This window comes from Bactrocera dorsalis, chromosome 6 (assembly GCF_023373825.1).
Source record: "Bactrocera dorsalis isolate Fly_Bdor chromosome 6, ASM2337382v1, whole genome shotgun sequence".
Classification (NCBI taxonomy): domain Eukaryota; kingdom Metazoa; phylum Arthropoda; class Insecta; order Diptera; family Tephritidae; genus Bactrocera; species Bactrocera dorsalis.
This window is the reverse complement of record NC_064308.1, coordinates 39,898,915-39,919,809: the sequence shown is the minus strand read 5'-3', so window position 1 is coordinate 39,919,809 and position 20,895 is coordinate 39,898,915. Positions and strand designations below refer to the sequence as shown.

General features: G+C 36.0%; 2 protein-coding genes across 2 annotated transcripts in view; both read right to left on the bottom strand.

Moving 5' to 3' along the window:
• LOC125779388 (uncharacterized) overlaps positions 1-14,948 on the bottom strand; it is a 66,497-nt gene extending 51,549 nt beyond the window's left edge. The window contains exon 1 of the mRNA XM_049460726.1: positions 14,819-14,948. The gene's annotated coding sequence lies outside the window, so the exon portion shown is untranslated. The remainder of the gene's footprint in view (positions 1-14,818) is intronic.
• Positions 1-20,895, bottom strand: part of LOC125779380 (putative nuclease HARBI1) — a 150,025-nt gene that overhangs the window by 72,110 nt on the left and 57,020 nt on the right. Inside the window, exon 2 of the mRNA XM_049460715.1 lies at positions 12,234-13,131. The gene's annotated coding sequence lies outside the window, so the exon portion shown is untranslated. The remainder of the gene's footprint in view (positions 1-12,233; positions 13,132-20,895) is intronic.

Below are 20,895 nucleotides of genomic sequence, written 5' to 3'. Positions count from 1 at the left end.
CATTTATCAATAGCAACCGAAGGTAGAAACAAACGTCGTTTTGTTGTCGGGTGGATTGTGTAAATTCGTGCTAATGCATTAGTTGAGAACACTCCTGGATGTGCTGGATCTACTGGTTGGCCTTGCTTTCTGCGTAACCATTTCTTCGACGATGCATTCCAAGTCTAAAATCAAGGCATTTCCGAATAGAGCAATGTTCTCGCAAATGGATCATGAATTTCAAAAGTAAATACCCTACAAAGCGCTTTATTCCAGTTCACGTATCGACCGTATCGTTCAAGACCAATAACCGCCATATTGGTTCCTTTGGTGACGTACTTACAAACGCATTTTATAGATTACACCAAACTACAATACTAAACATTGATATGAGGTTTGAATGTGAATTAGACAACAGTGGAGAATATAGTACGATCCATATGTTGTAAACTTCGATATTCACTACTCTAAGTTGTATGGTCGTCTGATGAGCAACGACGATAGAGTGGATATCCATCATTTCCAGTTTGCGATTCCGGAAGAAAAGCAAGTGGATAGTGTTTCGTGCATTTATTGTTAGACATACAAACCGTGTGGTGTCCGCAAGGTCCACGAACCATATTGGTTTTCATCACTTCGTTTAATACTATATCTTTCTCTGCATCAGGAATTTCCGCAGAAATGAGTTCATCAATTTGAACTGGTGGAACCACTATCCACCATCCAAAGAAGAACATCGTAACTGTTGTTTGAAAAGTCGTGCTATCACAACGTGACGATCGCTTGCTGATTGACCCCGATCCATAATTCCACACGTATGTCATCGCATCCTGGGAGTACTCGTTCATGTGCCTTGGCGTTGATGGCAAAAACAACACCAACCGATATTAGCGGGACCTCTTCGTGGCTTCGTAACAAATTTCAATCTGTAATTGATCACTTCGTTTGAAACACACATAAAGTTTTCACTGAATAATTTTCAAAATTTTTTTTAAATAGCCGGAATAAAAGAGCAAGCGACCGAAATTGAACGATTTAAATAATTTACAAATCAAAATATTGAAAAACAAAAGAAAAAAGAAAAGAAGAAAATCAGAAAAGTCAATTTTTGGAAATTTCCACTTTTTCGACTTTTTCTTATGAAAAAATTTTTTTTTTTTTCTGAACCTTTCCAGATCCACAGCGAACAACTTCTGAAAATGAAGATTGGTTTCGTCGTTCTCGAGCCTTTGCGTTACTAACAAACATTCATTTTTACTTACATATTATATGTACATACATACATACAAAATAAAACGTTTGTATGGGAAAAAGAAAAGGACTGTTTTTAGGCGTTTTCCGACAACTTTCGTAATTTTTTTTACATAAGAACCTTTTCCTAATAATAACAAATACAACAAAAAAATTCACGCGTGATGCCGTGAGAACGGAAAACGGGTTTCATTTTTATATACGGGACATTCCATCAATTGGCGACACGGTTTTGTACCCGTGGTTCTCCGATTTTGACGAAACTTTAGAATATCATAATATAGACTAAAATAAGAATATCTGTAAACTTTTTAGTGGCCAAAGTTGCTCCATTGTTTTTTGGCGCGCACTTCAAATTGAGATCAAACAAAAAAATGACTTTTTCTTTTATTTTTTAACGACCTCAAAATTGAGTGAAAAAAATTTTGAAGTTATCCATTTTTATGTAAAAAATCTCAGCTTTCTGATAAAAATGTTTTCAAAATCTAAAAAAAATTTCACAATTCAAAAAAAAACATGTTTTTTCCAAAAATCCCGCTTTTTGTGCTCTTCCCCCACTTGTTTTTCCAAAATTGACATTTTTATTCGATTCTCCTTTAAATTTTACATAAGAACCAGTGTTCAAAAATATGGGACTCTGATCCCATGAACAGCAAAAAATATTCAAAGTTGACGCTCAAAATCCAAAAAAACAATATTTTCCGAAAAATCCGGTTTTTTGTGCTTTTCCACCAACTTTTTTTCAAAATTGACTTTTCCATTCGATTCCTCGTTAAATTTTACATAAGAATCAGTGTTCAAAAATATGGGACTCTGATCACATCAACAGCAAAAAAAATGCAAAGTTGTCGCTATATGATGGAATGGCCCATACATATATAGATTAAGAATATAAACCTGCATAATTTTTTATACTCACTTGATAAACTTGTATTACGCTGTTGACAATATTTTGTATTTCTTTGTGGCACAAAATATCCAGCCATGATTCTTTTTTAGTGTACGCGAGTCAACTATAAGGCAGGCTCAACAAAAAAGCAAGCTTGTTTTTATGCATCTGAAAATGAGTACAAGCTCATCGAACTACGTTCGAACTGAGCAAGTTGAGATCAAACCTGAGCAAATACATCAAATTTTATTATGCTTACGAAAAGCACCTTTTACTTAAAAAATCGAGTCCGAGCTAAAGCTCACGTTTTATGCATGTGACCCCTTGTCACCCTATTGTCCTAAATGTGCCTAAACATTTGACATGGATTACGCTGCATCTAGTTCGCGTGTATACAAAGAAGCAAAATAATTAGTGTAGCTCACGCGGCCTAAAACAAGGCGACACGGAGCAGCAAGTTATTGAAGATATAAAACGTCTAGATAGTCGTACCAGGGTCAATCGCTCAAAAAAGTGCAACTGTGTCTCATCTTGGCTGTTATTATTGCTTTAAAGGAATACTTGGATCACATTCGCCATGGAACAGGCCATAGAGCACCGTTAGTTAGTTAAATAATCGCTTATGTTGTCCTACTAGGGGCGTGGCGATTGCCTCAACAGTTTAGTGAATTGGATCACGTTGCCTACATTATTCAACTATTTGCAGAGCAGCATGTCATTTAATTAATTAATCCCTTAGTTAGTCCTACCAAGGTCGTGGCAATCGTCAAAAGCCGCTTTGCAGTGCAACCGTGGCACTCTTTTGCCGGCATTGGTATCTACAGATTTTACAAGGATTACGCGGCATACATATTCTAGGCAGTGGAATCAGGGGCGTGGTAATCGCCCACAAACCACTTTACAGTCCAAAGGTGTCACACCTTGGCCTCCATCAGTGCCTAACCTTTTGACACGGATCACGGAGTCTACCAAATTATACCCAAGTCCTACCAGGGGCGCGGAAATCGCGCAAACCGCTTTGCTGTGCAAACTTGTCACACATTGGCAGCCATTGGCGACTCAACGGGTAATTTGGATCACTCGGCTTATCTAATTCATGTATACGCAAGACAGCGAATTAAATAAAGACATTAATCGAAAACGAATCTCTGAAAACGTGAGATTTAACAAGTTTTTGCAGTCGCCTAAAAGGCAAACCTTGAAATAGCAGGCAGCCTAAAATGATAAGAAAATGAAAAGTGAAATAGAAATTTCTGGCTTCAAAGGGAATTATTCACGCTGGACTCAGGTGATAAACGCCAACAAATTTTCAATTCTATTCGCTCTATGCCCGAAGACGATATAATGGCTCAGGACATCGCAACCCTGCGAGCACAGGTAGACATACTCACACAGGCTCTAAATAACACACAATTAAGCAATACTAAGCACAACAATGATCATGTAGAATTCACACCAAATATAACAAACGGAAACCTTATAAATTAAAAAGCAAACCAACATGTAGCCAAACCATGCTTCAGTGGAGATAAGATCCAGTTCAGATCCTGGAAAAAAGGGCGTGGACATTTATGAAAAAAATCAAAGAATTTACTAGCCACCCGAACTATTTATTATACAGCCTTTACAATTATACACTCAAAAATTATTGGGGAGGCGGCAAATATTCTAATCAAACACAAGGCCAAGCTGAATTTCTATTCGATAATCAACAGATTTGATTACACATATGCTGATCAAGGACCATTGTATATATGTACTTCTAGAAGAAATGAAGAAGATTACACATGTTGTGTGCGTGTCTTACAAATGCAATTTCACAGCGAAATCCGCAAAGTACTGAATCTCGCACACTCAAAGATAGAGATGTCATGAGAACAAGGACTTGCATCCATGTTAAAATATGCAAAGCAAGCCAAGAAGCAGTCTGTACTTTCATTACCAGACTCAACAGCAGGTATACACGTGGCACATTATACAGTCCTCACTCAAAAGACTTGAAAACCACATATGTAATCCCAAGCACGATTTACCACGACAATATGAACATGCAGTTCGACGCATAAATTACACCGCAATGATATAACCAGCGACAGAATCTTCCACAATAGAGATATGATGATAGAAGGAGATATAACCCAAATATATAGGTACAATATAACCACCAACCACGCCAAGAACCAATGGAAGTAGGTGGCTCTCATCAACACGTATGACCAACCCAATACAACAATCAGCCCCTCCCAAGGGACAACTTTCAACAATCTCAACGCTTCTATAACCCCCTCAGAGAAGATCAGCAAGCAGCAAAACGCGGACGAATTCATTCTTCAGGAAATTATAACATTAACAAAGTACAACGACTTAATACGAAGACCTACAATCACTCGCCCCACCTACTTATGATATCTATGCGACAGGAAGTGTGTTTTTAAGAGAGGAAACCGATTACCGTGTCTCCAAAGGCGGTATCAAATGATAGGTAAATCCGTTAATATTTTAATTGACACAGATGTGGCAAATATATATATTAGTTTTAAATGTAAAATAGGAGAATCTATACGCATAGAATCGCTGTACAGTTAAAACGTTCATGAATACTCTTTCACCGGAGCTAAGAAATCTATTACATTACTCACTCATAATTTAGTATTTTTTGAAACCGAAGCTTTGGAAGAATGCTTCTGGGTGAACACGCTCTTAGGGTTTTGAAAGCAGAAATTACATTTTCGAGTACTAACTCTCATATAAATATAAAAAGTAAGTAGTTAGCGACCAAAACATGACCTTCACAATTAGTAATGACAAGTACCAAACTCTATACTCGACAGACAAAATCCAAACTCTATAAGTCACTCATAATTCCCGTCCTGCTATATGGTGCAGAGGCCTGGACGATGTCAACAGCGGATGAGTCGACGTTACGAGTTTTCGAGAGAAAAATTCTGCGAATGATTTATGGTCCTTTGCGCGTTGGCCACGGCGAATATCACATTCGATGGAACGATGAGCTGTACGAGATATACGACGACATTGACATAGTTCAGCGAATTAAAAGACAGCGGTTACGCTGGCTAGGTCATGTTGTCCGGATGGATGAAAACACTCCAGCTCTGAAAGTATTCGACGCAGTACCCGCCGGGGGAAGCAGAGGAAGAGGAAGACCTCCACTCCGTTGGAAAGACCAAGTGGAGAAGGACCTGGCTTCGCTTGGAATATCCAACTGGCGCCACGTAGCGAAAAGAAGAAACGACTGGCGCGCGGTTGTTAACTGGGCTATAATCGCGTAAGCGGTGTCTACGCCAATTAAGAAGAAGAAGAAGAAATGACAAGTATAAAACTGAAATTGAAAACATCAAGAGAATAAATGATGGAACTAACGAAGTTCTTCCCTCTAAGACTACAATAAAAGCTACAATTAGGACAGAATCAGAAAATCCTATTTGGGTGAAGTATCCGTTTCCGAGAGCAGACAATAAATTAGATAAAATAAATTTTAGAAATAGATAAATTTTTAGATAACCAAATTATTCAACCCAGTAAAAAAGGTACCGATGAATGGTAGTAGATTTTCAGAAGCTTAACGCTCAGACTATCACTGATAGATAGCTTATCCCAGATGTTGCTATGAAAATTCAAAATCTAGGTAAACCAAAGGTTTTCACAACGATAAAATTAGAGTCAGGTTTTCGCCAAATCTTGATAAAAAAAAAATTTGACAGAGAAAAAACGGCATTCAGTGTGAATGGCACAAAATATGAGTACCTTAGGGCGCCGTTCGGCTTAAAGAACGCGCCTTCTATATTTCAAAGATGCGTAGAATATATCCTACGTCCATATATTGGCAAGTTCGCATATTTTTATACTGACGATGTATTCATATATTCCTCCTCACCCAAAGAACACATGGAACATAATGATAAACGCACTTCACAATACCTCCGATATATTATAAAATGACTGTAGATCCAAATAAAATTCTAACAAAAAATTAAAAAGAATTACGATAATTTCTTGGCCTGGCGAGTAATTACAGAAATTTATACAGAAAATCGTTGCAATAACGAAACCTCTAACATTTCTACGCGAAGACAATGGTGATGCAAGTAAAAATCAAAGCGCAAGGGTCTCAATTAATCTCGAGGAAACGCTTTCATAAAAATAAAAGAGGCACTACAAACACTAATTGAATTATTTATACCAGACTTCAGCAAACTTTTTGATCTAACGACGAGCTGTTCTCTCTCCGAACAAGAAACCTATTTCCTTTATATCTAGAACTCTTAATCAAACTGAACAAAAATACAGCTCGAAAAGGAACTACTCTGACGTTTGGTCATTTCAAAAATTAAGAAATTAACTATATATATGCTATAGCAGATCTAACGATTTATGCAGACCATCAGTCACTCATCTTGATTTTGGATAAAAATCCGAACACTAAACAAAAACGATGAAAAAACTTCACAGTTGAATACGGTGTATAAACCAGGGCATCAAAACGTTGTCGCTAATGCATTGTCTAGCCAACAGATTAACAACTTCAAGCTGCTCACAACATTTAGCTCAAAGTTCACCAACAAATAAAATTTAAAAGCGGAAAATCAAAAAATTATAAACTACAGTGCAAGCAATTTAGTGGAATTCTCTTCGCAAAATATTTCGTAATATTCGTATTCACGACAAATACTTTGTTATTCGATTAAAGAAGAATTAATTGATAGACTAAAAAGAATAATAAACCCAAAGGTAACAAATGCTATAAAAATGTATGAAAAAGCTCTATTCCATATAGGAAATTACATAATTTCAACGTTTCCAAATACTCCGATCGTTTTAGCTCAGAAAATGTCAGAAGACATAAACAGACAGAAAAACAAATCGTAATAAACACACAGACACAGAGGATACTGGATTAATCCAGCAAAATAAAAATAAATATAGTAACTATGGGCAGCGTTATTACCCCTCACAAAATAATTACGATTCAAACAATAGGGTACATGCTAGTAATCCTCAGCCTTCTTTTCCAACGCAACAACGTTTTTGGGGAAATAATAGTAGAATGAGTAATAATAATATTAACCCGCAACAAGCATCACGAAATAGCTATTCACAACAGAGTAGGAATAGCAATAGAAGTCAAAGGCCTGTGCCCATGGAAGTAGACCATATGGATTACAATCAGGGCGAAAATTTTCGGTCACCAGCCCGGGGGAGGAGCTACCAATAGTAGAACTAACTATAGGTAGAAATAGATTGAAGTGTTTAATCGACACCGGTTCAACAACTTCAGTTTTAAATAGTAAAGTAGATTTAGGATTTAGGAAAAATAAATTAGAAAATCCCACTAGATTAAAAACAAAGAGTGGTGAATTTTTCATTACTGAAGAAGTGAAAACTCCCTTGCCTACGAAATTCAATAGTGAAAACATCGTGCATTGGCATTTAACACCATTTTTTAATAGAAAATTCGACTGCTTAATAGGGCAGAATAGTTTGAGACCATTAAACGCAATAATTAATTTTGAAAAAAATCACATTTATGCCCGTTGCCCATGCCCGTTTGTTAAGGAAGAAATTCATTCAATTGAACCCATTGAGAAAGACTTTTCAATCATTGAAAGGCCCGATATGAATACTGTAGAAAGGAAAATGTTAAAGGAAATACTTCGGAAAAATAATGACCTTATATTTAGAGAAAATGAACAGCTAACCCATGCTCATGAAGCACAACATGAAATCGTTACAACAACTGAAAAGCCTGTATATTCAAAAATTTATAAATACCCTCAAATACAGGAGGAGGAGATAACCAAACAAATTAAAGAAATGCTGGACCAGGGAATAATTAAAGAAAGCTGCTCCCCATATAATTCACCACTTTGGATTGTCCCAAAAAAAAATGGATAATTCTGGTAAAAAGAAATGGAGAATAGTAATAGATTACAGGGCTCTAAATGAAATAACTATATCTGATAAATTCCCAATTCCAAATACAGATAGCATATCTGGAAAATTAGGTCAAGCAACATATTTTACGACAATTGATCTAGCCAAAGGTTTCCATCAAATTCTTATATAAGAATGTGATAGGAAAAAAACTGCATTTTCTACACCGTTAGGTCATTATGAATTCATAAGAATGCCATTTGGTCTAAAGAACGGCCCAGCCACTTTCCAAAGATTAATGAACTCTGTCTTAAGAGAATACATTAATAAAATATGTGTTGTTTATTTAGATGACATTCTCATATTTAGTTCCTCTCTTCAAGAACACAAGGAAAGTATAGAAAAAGTTTTTAAAAAATTAAGAGAACACTGTTTAAAAATTCAAATCGATAAATGCAATTTTTTTGCTAAGACTACTGAATATCTTGGTCACATTCTAACTACAGAAGGATTTAAACCGAATCCTAATAAAATAGAAGCAATTCAAAAATTAAAGCTTCCTGAAACAGTGAAGCAGATTAAATCTTTCTTAGGAGCAACAGGATATTATAGGAAATTCATTAAAGATTACGCTAAAATTGCTATTGGCATGACAAAATTTCTTAAAAAGGGAGTTCGTATTAATATTAAAGATCAACAATTTATAGCCGCTTTTTATACACTAAAAAGACTTTTGGTTAACGATCCAATATTAAAATATCCCAATTTCGAAAAGAAATTTAAAGTTGCAACTGATGCTAGCAATTTTGCAATTGGTGCCGTACTAATGCAAGATGGCCATCCCATTTGCTATGCTAGCAGGACACTTTATGAACACGAGAAGAAATATAGCACAACAGAAAAGGAACTCTTAGCCATCGTTTGGGCAGTTAATTATTTTAGACCCTACATTTATGGTAGGCAATTCGATCTTTTAACAGATCATTTACCACTTAAGTGGTTACAAACAAAATATAAAGGAAAAGACATAAATCCTCAATTACAAAGGTGGCTTCTGAAACTTGGAGAATACGATATATGTATTCAATATATAAAAGGCAAAGAAAATACATTGGCCGACTTTCTTAGCAGATTAGATGTAGATTCTGGAGAAATCTGCCTCATAAATCAAACTTCTGAAGAAGATGATAACATGAGTACAGCAGCTACAATTCACTCTCAAGTAGAAGAATTAAATGACCATATCCCTACACTTGAATCTGTCATCAATCGTTTTCAGACTCAAATTATTTTATGTGAACATAAAGTAAGAGACACTGAAAAAATATGTAAAAATCTTAAGATTTACATAAGCTAAGATGACATTAATAGCGAATACATGGTAGACATCTTAAGGACACATGTTAAAACTAAAAAAGCGGGAATTTTTTCAGAAATAGCTGACTCCAAATACAACAAAGTTCAACTAAAATTAATCGAAATATTTGGCAGTGGCATCAAATTCTTTAAATGTTTATTTCATGCCAAAGACTTGTCAGATGAAACAGAGGCATATCGGTACATTTCAAAGTACCACAAATATGAAACTGGGCATGCTGGCATAAATGAAAATTATAATGGTTTAAAACACATTATATATATTTAAAAACTAAAAGAGTTAATACAAAAATATATAAACAATTGCAATATATGTAATAAAGTAAAGTATGACAGAAATCCGTTGAAACCTAAGTTTCACATAACACAAACTCCTACTGAAATTAATGATATTGTTCATGTTGATACTTTTACATTCCTAAAGCAAACTTTCATGACAACTATAGATAAATTCTCAAAATTTGCAATAGCATTGCCTTTGGAAAACAGAAATAGTTTGACTCTTGTTGAAAAACTTAGACAATATGTTTCTATTAAAGGAAAGCCAAGAAAAATTATAGCTGATAATGAATTTAATAACGTTAATGTTAAGAATTTTTTTAACATAGAAAATATAGAGGTTCATTTTACCAACCCAAATAGTCATACAGGGAATTCGGATATAGAACGTTTTCATAATACAATTAGCGAAAAACTTAGAGTTGCTGAATTAGAATATAGGACTCTCTCAGTTCAAGAAAAAATGTTTAGATGTATCGAATTTTATAACAAATCGATTCATTCGGTAACTAAGGAAAAACCAATTTACATAGAAAATGGGAAAGTAAATAAAGAAATAATATTCAAAAAATTAAAAGAAACAAAAGAAAACAATATTAAAAAACTTAATGAAAAAAGAGAAAATGTTGTAATAAATAAAGAAGAAGCATTTGTTAAGAATTATGTGGCAGTACGTCATAAGAACGCACCACGATATAGGAAGCTTAAACTAAATAATGTACATACAACCAATATTAAAAGAGAAAATAAATTTGCAGATCAACTGGACACTAATATTTTTGATACTAATGACAATGGCTCCAACAGCAACGCCCATTTTAACCATCCAACCGATTCATGAAAACAGCGGATATGTGGAAATTAGTACATCCAAAACGGAAATTGTAGTTTCATCAGAATTTATAATACACGCCATAGACCTAGACCCTTATGAAATTTTATATTTAATTAACAACATGACTTTTAATACAAATCTCTTGAGGCCATTACATCGCGATTTACTTAGGAATGAACTCTTAATCCTTAAAACAAAAGTCAAAACCTTAATACCTAAATGTAGTGGGGATAGGCATAAAAGAGGATTATTTAATTTGGTTGGGACAATGAATAAATATTTATTTGGAACAATGGATGGCATAGATAGAAAGGATATTGAAGATCACTTAAAGTTTATTGATCAAAATATGCACAATTCTATTACAACCTTAAACCAACAAGTTAAAATAAATAAATATTTTGAAAATTTAAATATTTAAAAACAACAATAGAACAAGACAGGGAAAAAATACTAGATTATGAAAGAGAAAATGATAAAATTCTAAAGGATGCTGCATTAGACAACATGTTTAACGAGCAAATCTTAAGAATACATGTCCTTAAAGAAAAAATTGATCATATTCAAGATAGCATTGCAGCCGCCAAACATGGATTATTACATCCAGGAATTTTGACAAGTGAAGAAGTTGATATATACGAAATAGACCTATTTAAGTTGCAACATTTAAAAATGTGTGCAATTCAGTATGCAGAAAAACTGCTCCTTTTAATAGTAAAGGTACCACGAAATTTTAGCACAGTTCAATTAAAAGTTATTCAGCCCATTTCAAATGAACAAATGAGAGAAATTACTTCCGTTTCAGAAACAGTTTTTAATTACAATAATAAAACTTATACATATAAAAAAGACAAAACACTTAATGAATTAAAAACTTCAAAACATTGTATTTTTACAAAAACATGTCTATTGAGTAAGAACGAAATAACAGAAATAATTGAAATTGACGATGAAACATTAATATTAAAAAATTTGAAAAATACTAAGCTAGTACAAGATTGTGATCACAGGAAAGTAATACTGGAAGGAAATTATTTAATACACTACCAAAATTGTACTCTAGAAATTAACAATCAAATTTTCTCTAATAAGGTAAAAATATTCCAACAAAGATTTTACTTTCCTGTAAATGAAGAAACTAATTTTACAAGTAACATTTCATTTGAAGAAATGAGACTGGAACATTTAAAGAACATAGAAAAAATAGAAGAACTTAAGTACCATAAGAAAATTAATTATTCAATTTCATTTGTAAATTTTATTATTACTTTACTTTTAATAAGCCTTCTCTTGTATATGTTAAGAAAACAAAAACAAATGCGAGTAGAAATTGTAAACAAACCTCAGGAGAGTTTTGTATCTAAGGGGGGAGGAGTTACATCCCATGCTAACCCAAGAACAACAGCAAACACAGATGGTGTGAAGATAGTCTGGTAGATAAGAAAATACATTTATTTAAGAAAACCAGAAGATATGTAAAATTAAGATATGAGAAGAAACACTGATCCTAAATAAATATTGAATGCAAATAAAGGATCAGCAGCACTGTGGAATTCTCCCACAGATAAGAATTTTTGTAAATTGGAAGATAAGCATTTTTGTAAAACTATAACATGATAGTAATAAAGGATAAGCAGCACTGTGGAATTTTCTCATAGATAAGAATTTTTGTAAATTAGAAGATAAGCATTTTTGTAAAACTAAAGGGTGATTTTTTAAGAGCTTGATAACTTTTTTAAAAAAAAAAACGCATAAAATTTGCAAAATCTCATCGGTTCTTTATTTGAAACGTTAGATTGGTTCATGACATTTACTTTTTGAAGATAATTTCATTTAAATGTTGACCGCGGCTGCGTCTTAGGTGGTCCATTCGGAAAGTCCAATTTTGGGCAACTTTTTCGAGCATTTCGGCCGGAATAGCCCGAATTTCTTCGGAAATGTTGTCTTCCAAAGCTGGAATAGTTGCTGGCTTATTTCTGTAGACTTTAGACTTGACGTAGCCCCACAAAAAATAGTCTAAAGGCGTTAAATCGCATGATCTTGGTGGCCAACTTACGGGTCCATTTCTTGAGATGAATTGTTGTCCGAAGTTTTCCCTCAAAATGGCCATAGAATCGCGAGCTGTGTGGCATGTAGCGCCATCTTGTTGAAACCACATGTCAACCAAGTTCAGTTCTTCCATTTTTGGCAACAAAAAGTTTGTTAGCATCGAACGATAGCGATCGCCATTCACCGTAACGTTGCGTCCAACAGCATCTTTGAAAAAATACGGTCCAATGATTCCACCAGCGTACAAACCACACCAAACAGTGCATTTTTCGGGATGCATGGGCAGTTCTTGAACGGCTTCTGGTTGCTCTTCACCCCAAATGCGGCAATTTTGCTTATTTACGTAGCCATTCAACCAGAAATGAGCCTCATCGCTGAACAAAATTTGTCGATAAAAAAGCGGAAAACACATTTCGAACCGAACACTGATTTTGGTAATAAAATTCAATGATTTGCAAGCGTTGCTCGTTAGTAAGTCTATTCATGATGAAATGTCAAAGCATACTGAGCATCTTTCTCTTTGACACCATGTCTGAAATCCCACGTGATCTGTCAAATACTAATGCATGAAAATCCTAACCTCAAAAAAATCACCCGTTATAAAAGCAAGAAAATCTTTGAAATGAAGACACACATTTTTCTGACACTCTAAAGAGCCGGTCGTATAAAATTGTTTTCATAATTCGCGCGTTATTTCAGGAGTTTGAGCGATTCTACTGATCCATTTGCCCTCAGTGAAAGTGAGTTCATGAAAAATTTCCGACTGCCGCGTGATATTTGCCGGAGTCTAATAGATGACTTACGGCCTCATGATCAACAAAAGACTTCATTGCCTTTGACCATTAGAGTCCTGGCAACTTTAAATTTCTTTGGTCACGGTTCCTACCAAAAATGTGTCGGTAATAACTGCAACTTGCCAATGAGGCAGTCGTCACTCTCGAGAAGTATGCGGGCCGTGGCCAAACTTATAGTAAAAGTTAAAGGAGAAGAAATAAAATTTCCTAGTTCCACTGAGGGAGAAAATATAGTCAGAACCGGGTATGTACATACATGTGTATTAAAACAATTGGATTCATTTAAATTCACTGAGTTCAATTTCGGATTTTTCACAAAATACGGAATAAAGAGTACTATAGGAGCAATCGACTGTACACATGTTGCAATTATTGCTTCTGCGTCAAATAATATTGAACGTCCCCTTGGCTTATATTTAAATAGGAAGGGCTTCTACAGCATTAATGTCGAAGCGGTATGTTTTGTTGTGTATAAACTTAATAACTGACATACATAAGTTAACTTTCTCAGGTATGTGATCACCGTTTATGCTTCACGTTTCTAAATGCTAAATTTCCGGGTGCGACACATGACTCTGGAATTTGGGCAACTTCTGACCTACGAGAGCATCTCATTCGTCAACACACCAATGACTCTGTAGGACACCGAAGGGAGTCGTGGCTGATTGGTGACCAAGGTTACCCTTTAGAACCTTGGCTCTTAACACCGGTCGGAAATCCTAGTACTACTCAAGAGCGAAAGTATAATAAGCTACATTGTACTGCCAGAAATTTTGTTGAAAGAGCGTTCGGAGTTTTACAATCGCGCTTCTGATGTTTGCTGAATCACCGGGTTCCACATTATTCCCATGAAACGTCCGCATTAATAATAAGCAGTTGTGTTATACTGCATAATTTAATTACGAAAGCTAGTATTACCATGGACGCGGTGGACAACGAGGTTGAAGCAGACTCTGACCATGTAGTTAATTCCGGTGAAAAGGAATATGACTTTTTTATTCCTACAAACGAGAAAGTTCCAGAGAAAAAAAAAATATTTGTAAAAAGTGGCAAAATCCCATGTAATTTCAATGGGAAATGTATCGTGTTTGGGGCAAGGTTTATTATGAAAATTAAGGGCTTTTTATGGTCTGATATTTTTTTTTAGATGGAAAACTAAAAGTTTAGGGCGCGTCTCGTCAAAAATAATCAATTTGGTAAATAACGGACACCCTAGTACATATACATATATGCATAACTATGTATTATGAATAGATACGAGTATATTGGTGCGAATTCTTGGGTTCCAAATTTAAATTTTGTTAAATTATTAAAAAGTTCGTATGAAGCTAAAAACTTGGGTTCATATGGCTTTTCTTTGCGAATAAATAAAAGAAAAATAACCCAAAAAAAGAAAAACAGCCACTGCGTTTAACCAGTGGCCAGGGGTTTATGTACTTGGATACATTGTAGAATAAAATAGAAACTACATACCTGATTATCCGGGCTAAATAACGGTGAATCATATGGAGATTGTGCTGAATTTGGCGATGGTAGTGGGCCTGGCGATGGTAGTGGGTTTGACGATGGTAGTGGGTTTGGCGAAGGTAGTGGGGTTGGCGACAATAATAGGCTTGGCAGTGGTGCTGAACTAGGCAGTCTACTTTCTGTAGATGATATTGGACACTCAATTATCGACGATTCTACAATTTGTTTTCGCGGCAGCCCTAAACCAAAGCTTTCAATAGTTTCCACTCCATCCACAGCTACTGATCCAAAAGCTGCCAAAGATTTTTGCTCGAAATCGGTCAACGGCTTGCCACAGGGCCCTCCTCCAGTGAGCCTCTGCTCCAGTTTTAAGCGCCTTGCCCGCGTACGTAGTTGGTTTTTCCAAACACCCATTGTCTGTAAATCAAAATCATTTAACAAATGTAGAAAATATCAGACGAATTACCTCTTTCCACTTAGCTGCAGTACGAGATGGCCCTCTGCACGCATTTAACTGCTCGGCCAGCTGCCGCCACAAATCCTGCATTTGTCGAGGCGATTTTGGCGTATTTTTTCCTCTACCGATTTCCGGATGCGCCCGGCAAAATGAAACGTAAGTTTCTAAGTGTTCGTGCGTAGCACGTTGGTTTTTTGGTTTTCTATAAATTGAATTAAATATCAAACCATTTATTTCTTTAAAATTAACAATTAATAATAATGAATACTTACGTTGTTGAAGAATCCATTTCGCACTAAACAGCTGATTTCTGTTTACATTATTTTGTTCACCACAGTATGGTGAAAAGCGATTCGCACTGAAGCTTTAAGTTTTATCAATATTTGCACAGAATAACAAAAAGCTTTTGGCTTGATAAAAATCTTGATAAATAAACAATATTTTGATAATTTGTTAAGTGCACAGAATCGGTCTGTTATTTCACATAAATGGGAACACATACATCAGCACAACTGATAAATACTCAAAGTACTTATGCATACATGGAGTCATGTGTAAAAGTTCACGCAAGTGAGGAAAGTTCTCTGATTGCCATTCACTTGGGAGTGGCCGGACACAGTTCTTTTACATATAGCTCAAGAAGCTCATACCTTCCGGTCCTAGACCAAGTATCCTCTGGGTAGCCAAAGACTATCCGGTTAAAAGCGAGCTAAAGTGAGAAGGCGCCACGTAAAAAACGCCCCAATGAAAGAAAAACAACAAGCATCGGAAGAGAAACTCCCCTTTTGATGATGACCATGGTAAACGAAATAAGGATTACGATTTGAAGGCATGCACCTGGAGTGTCCGGTCCTTTAATTAGGAACGTGTCGCTGCCTAGCTTGTTGAAGTCCTCGTTAGAGTGAAGGCTGACATCACCGCCATCCAAGAAATGCGAAAGACGAGACAAGGACTGAGGCGAGTAAGTCCTTGTGGCATTCACTACAGTGGCCATATAAAGAAGCATTAGTTCAGTGTGTGATTTGCGGCAGAAGAGAGATTCTGTCCCCGAGTACTGTCATTCACTCCCGTGGATGAACGTCTAGCCACAATCCGCATCAGAGCGAGATTCTTCTTCTCTTGGAGCGCACCAATTAGATCTTCCCATCACGATGTCAAAATCGTGCTTGGTGACTTTAACGCTAGGGTAGGCAAGGAAGGTAACCTTGGCGCAACAGTCGGTAAATGTATTCTTCACGAGGAAACTTCTTCAAATGGGTTGAGGTTGATCGACTTCGCCAGGTCCCGAAACGTGGTTATCTTTAGTACTAGAGTCCAGCATAAAGAAATACATCAAGCTACCTGGCTGCCTCCGGATCGAAAAGCCACCAACCAGATCGATCACGTTGTGATAGACGGAGGACACATCTCCATTGTTCTAGACGTGCGTACGCTCCGAAGTCCTAACATCGATTCGGACCACTATATTGTTGCAGCCAATATTCTCACCAGCCTATTTGCAACAAAAATCACACGTCAACAAACACGGGCTAACAGAGGGTTTCAAGACCGGAGCATACTCTTGTAGAACCCAAATTATGTGATGTAGTAACCGATGCCCAGAACATACTAAAATTATGGATGGAACACTTCTCCAGCCTGCTGAATGGCAGTGAAAGTTTAACGCCAGGAGAAGGCGAACCCGGTTCCCCAATCAATGACGATGGAGCAGACGTTCCATTGCCCGACCATGACGAAGTTCAAATAGCAATTGCCCGTCTGAAGATCAAATGTAATAATTGTAAAATATGGCCGGATGTCCAACGATTTGACTTTAAGTGGGCGCTGCCCAGTACACAAAAAGGGAGATCCCACAATCTGCGCCAACTACCGTGGGAAAAGCCTCCTCAACATCGCGTATAAGGTTCTAAGGTTGTTTGAAAGATTAAAGCTCACGGTTATCAAACACGGCGAATAGCTGTATGAGATATACGACGACATTGACATAGTTCAGCGAATTAATAGACAGCGGCTACGCTGACTAGGTCATGTTGTCCGAATGGACGAAAACACTTCAGTTTGAAAGTATTCGACGAAGTACCCGCCGGGGCAAGCAGAGGAACAGGAAGACCTCCACTCCTTTGGAAGGACCATGTGAAAAAGGTTACTTGGCTATAACCACGTAAGCGGTTTCCACGCCAGTAAAGAAGAAGTCTTATACATATGGGATTTTCCAAGTAAAAAGAATATAAACAAATACCTTGACGAAATTTTTGGTAGCCGAAGGAGCCATGTTTTATTTCTTTTTTACTTTAATGAACCAAATTCGTACCATCTTGGTCGACCACTTTTTGCCATTTTTCCGCTAGACACATTATTCCATCAGTGTAAAACTCTTCTGGTTTCTCTGCGAAAAACTGCGACAAGTAATTTTCACAGCCAACTTTACTCCATTGAGGGAGTTCTTTATTGACCGAAACAAATGGTATTCCGATGGTGCAAGGTCAGGGCTATGGGGTGGATCTATCAAAACTTCCCAGCCAAGCTTTCACAATTTTTGCCGTGTCATCAAAAATGTGTGTGGTCTAGCGTTGTCCTGATGGAAGACGAAGCCCTTTCTATTGATCAGTTCTGGCCGTTTTTTTCGACTGCTTGCTTCAATCTTATCATTTGTTGACTGTAAAATGTAGAGTCAATCATTCGACCAGGCGGGAGCAGCTCATAGTGAATGATTCCTTTCCAATCCCATCAAACACTCAGCATAACCACTAAAGGCAACAATCCTCGCTTTGCGACCATTTGTCCCCTTTTGCCGTGCCCTTGTATATTTCGGTATAGGATTTTTGCAATCTGCAATCTTGCAAGAGCAAGAGAATCCCCCTAATATACGCACAGAATAATGATTTTATTTTTAACCTCCACTGCCCTCTGCGACGGTATAATTGATTTAAAGAGCAAAAATATTTATTGATAGAAACCGACGCAGTATGCGTGTATCATGACACTTCATATTTATACCATATAGCAAACATTTCAAAAATATTATATTAGCACCCTATGAGAAAATAGTACGATCTGCTATACTTACTAGGTATATCAAGTATTAGTCAACAAAATAGGGACACTTAAGTCACAATTACTTACTAGTATCATTAGGTCTAGACGTTCACTTAACTTTCTAGGGTCGGAAACATGATAAATATTATATTAAATATAGTAGTATTTATACAGTTTAATATCATGGTGGAAAAAATTTTAAATCGACCTTCTAATATCAAATCCTACTAAATTGACAGTGACATATTTTATTGCAATGTTTAATACTGTTGACTACAGTTCACAAAAGAAAACGATGTGGGCCAAGTTTTAAGAATTCTTCGAAAACTTTTCTGCAGTGACTTCAATGTCATGATGCGTGTGCAGCGACGCCAAGCCAATTATTTTGTATGTATGTACACATATCTTAAACATACGTGTTCTCAGCGGCATACACAAGTACTTCTTATCTATTATTAGTTTATGTAGGATAATGCGATCCTTTACATTGCATACATTAAATACTACAGTCTCTAATCAATATACTCGAAATGAACATTTATTACATTGTTGATAGAAATGGGTACTTGTACACACATATTTACATTTACGACTGTATTTTTATGTGTTAGCGAAAAAACCAATTCGAATGTTTATAAATTTTGGTCATTTTAATTAGATTTTTTTTATAAGATTAGCTGGTCGAGCTCGTAATAATTTTTCTTATACAAGAATTTTTTTTATTGTCCACATTTTATATTTGTAATATAATTTTAATTTACTAATAATAATAACTAGTTTCTAAATATACAATATAACCTCCTACGGGATATACGTTCCTTGCTGCATTACAGATGCATCGTAGGATTATTTTTAGGATTACGCCACCAGCAATTAACAGGTTGGTGGTATTCATGCCGTAGTGCACCATATGATGCCACTCTAAGTCCAATGGAAATCCCCAAACGGTAGTTGGTCGCGGAATGTCAGGTATTTTGAATGCCTGTATGGATCATTTTAACTTAAAATGTTTTACGGGAGGGAAATGTGTTGTTAGATTAATTCCTGGTACATATTTCAAACTCAATTCTCGAGCTTTTGAGATTGTATGCCCAAAGGTTTACGCTTTCCGTCCTCAAAACTCAATTGGTGCCTAATGTTGATGCCTTGTCCGTCTACGATGGTAGTTTGATTACTACCATTGCAGCAAGTTTTGGCCCCTATCTATGATGACATTGAAAATATCCATGTGTTATGTGAGGAGAGCTATAACCACAATTTTTGCGTAGTCATAATATTGACTTCACAGTAAAGTGGTATAATTGTTTTATTTTTTAATAATGACATCTCACAAGTCTGCATATGTCCTACGTTAAAGATAGGATGCACTTGTGGACATATTGTCATTCTCGCCATACGTTGACATCTGTACAACATTTCATCAGTCATGCTATAAAAAACCGTTTTATTTTCGTTGAAAATAATGCGACGATTTGTTTCCTTAAGCTTAGTACGCAGCTCTCAAGAAAAGTAAAAACTTCATATAAAAAAAACGCTTAAGAAACGGTCCAGAAACGTTCGTGCGATAAAGTTACTTGTGCTAGTACGCAGCTCTCAAGAAATCTAGTACTAATGTTTAATACTTTTTTTCAATAAAATGTGAATATGGCAAACCTGGTTTTGCGAAGAAACATCAAATCAACAATTGTTTCTTGGGGGAAATTCGAAGTAATCGTCAAATTCATCCTAAATGAGTTGAAATCATTATTATAAAATATATTCCATTTTGAAATGTTGTATAAAACCAACCAATCATCAACAACATTCCTTAAATCTCAATAAAAGTATTTGTGTTACCATACATACATACATACATACATACGCACAAAGTTTGTTTACTTTGTTTATTCTCTCTTGCTCTTCTAATGTGGATCATTCACAATGCGTAACCAGCTGTCAAAATTACTTGAGAAATAATGTATTTTTTTTCTTGAGCAATTACTTGAGAGCTGCGTACCAACCTTTAATGCTGACGAAATACCCGTCATGTATTGTTGGGTATGGGTATATTGTGTACATATGGAGTTCTGTTTTGGTAACTAAAGGTATTTTTATATTAAACTATATCTTTAGTGATTTTGGCTGTTGTGGTGGCTATATGTCGAGTTCAAAGGGATCAGTATCGGAAAGCCGCAAGTTCTGAAATTAATTTTATTTGGGCTTCAAACTTTTTTATCGGCAACAGCCTTTCCATGAAGTTACCTCTAGAGTTCCAAAGGACGCTTATAATGTCTCTTTGAAGCATTTCAAAGGTCTCCATTGTTGTGCTGAGTTTGGTGGCTGTTTCAGTAAAGAACTCACGTTTCAATGGCTCATCGAGAATGGAACTCATTGAATAAATTGAGTCGTTCATTACTTTAAAGCTATCCCAATAAGCTAGATTTTGACGTTTTAAAACATCTAAGGTAACGTCTTCCAGTGAAGATTGATTGCGCAGCAATCCTAGCAAGTAGTTTTCGTTCTCCTTACCCTTCTCTATTTTTTCCGTAAGAACTTCTGCATGCTCTTCGTTCATCAGCCCAAACTAGGAGTGGTATAATGACCCTATAAA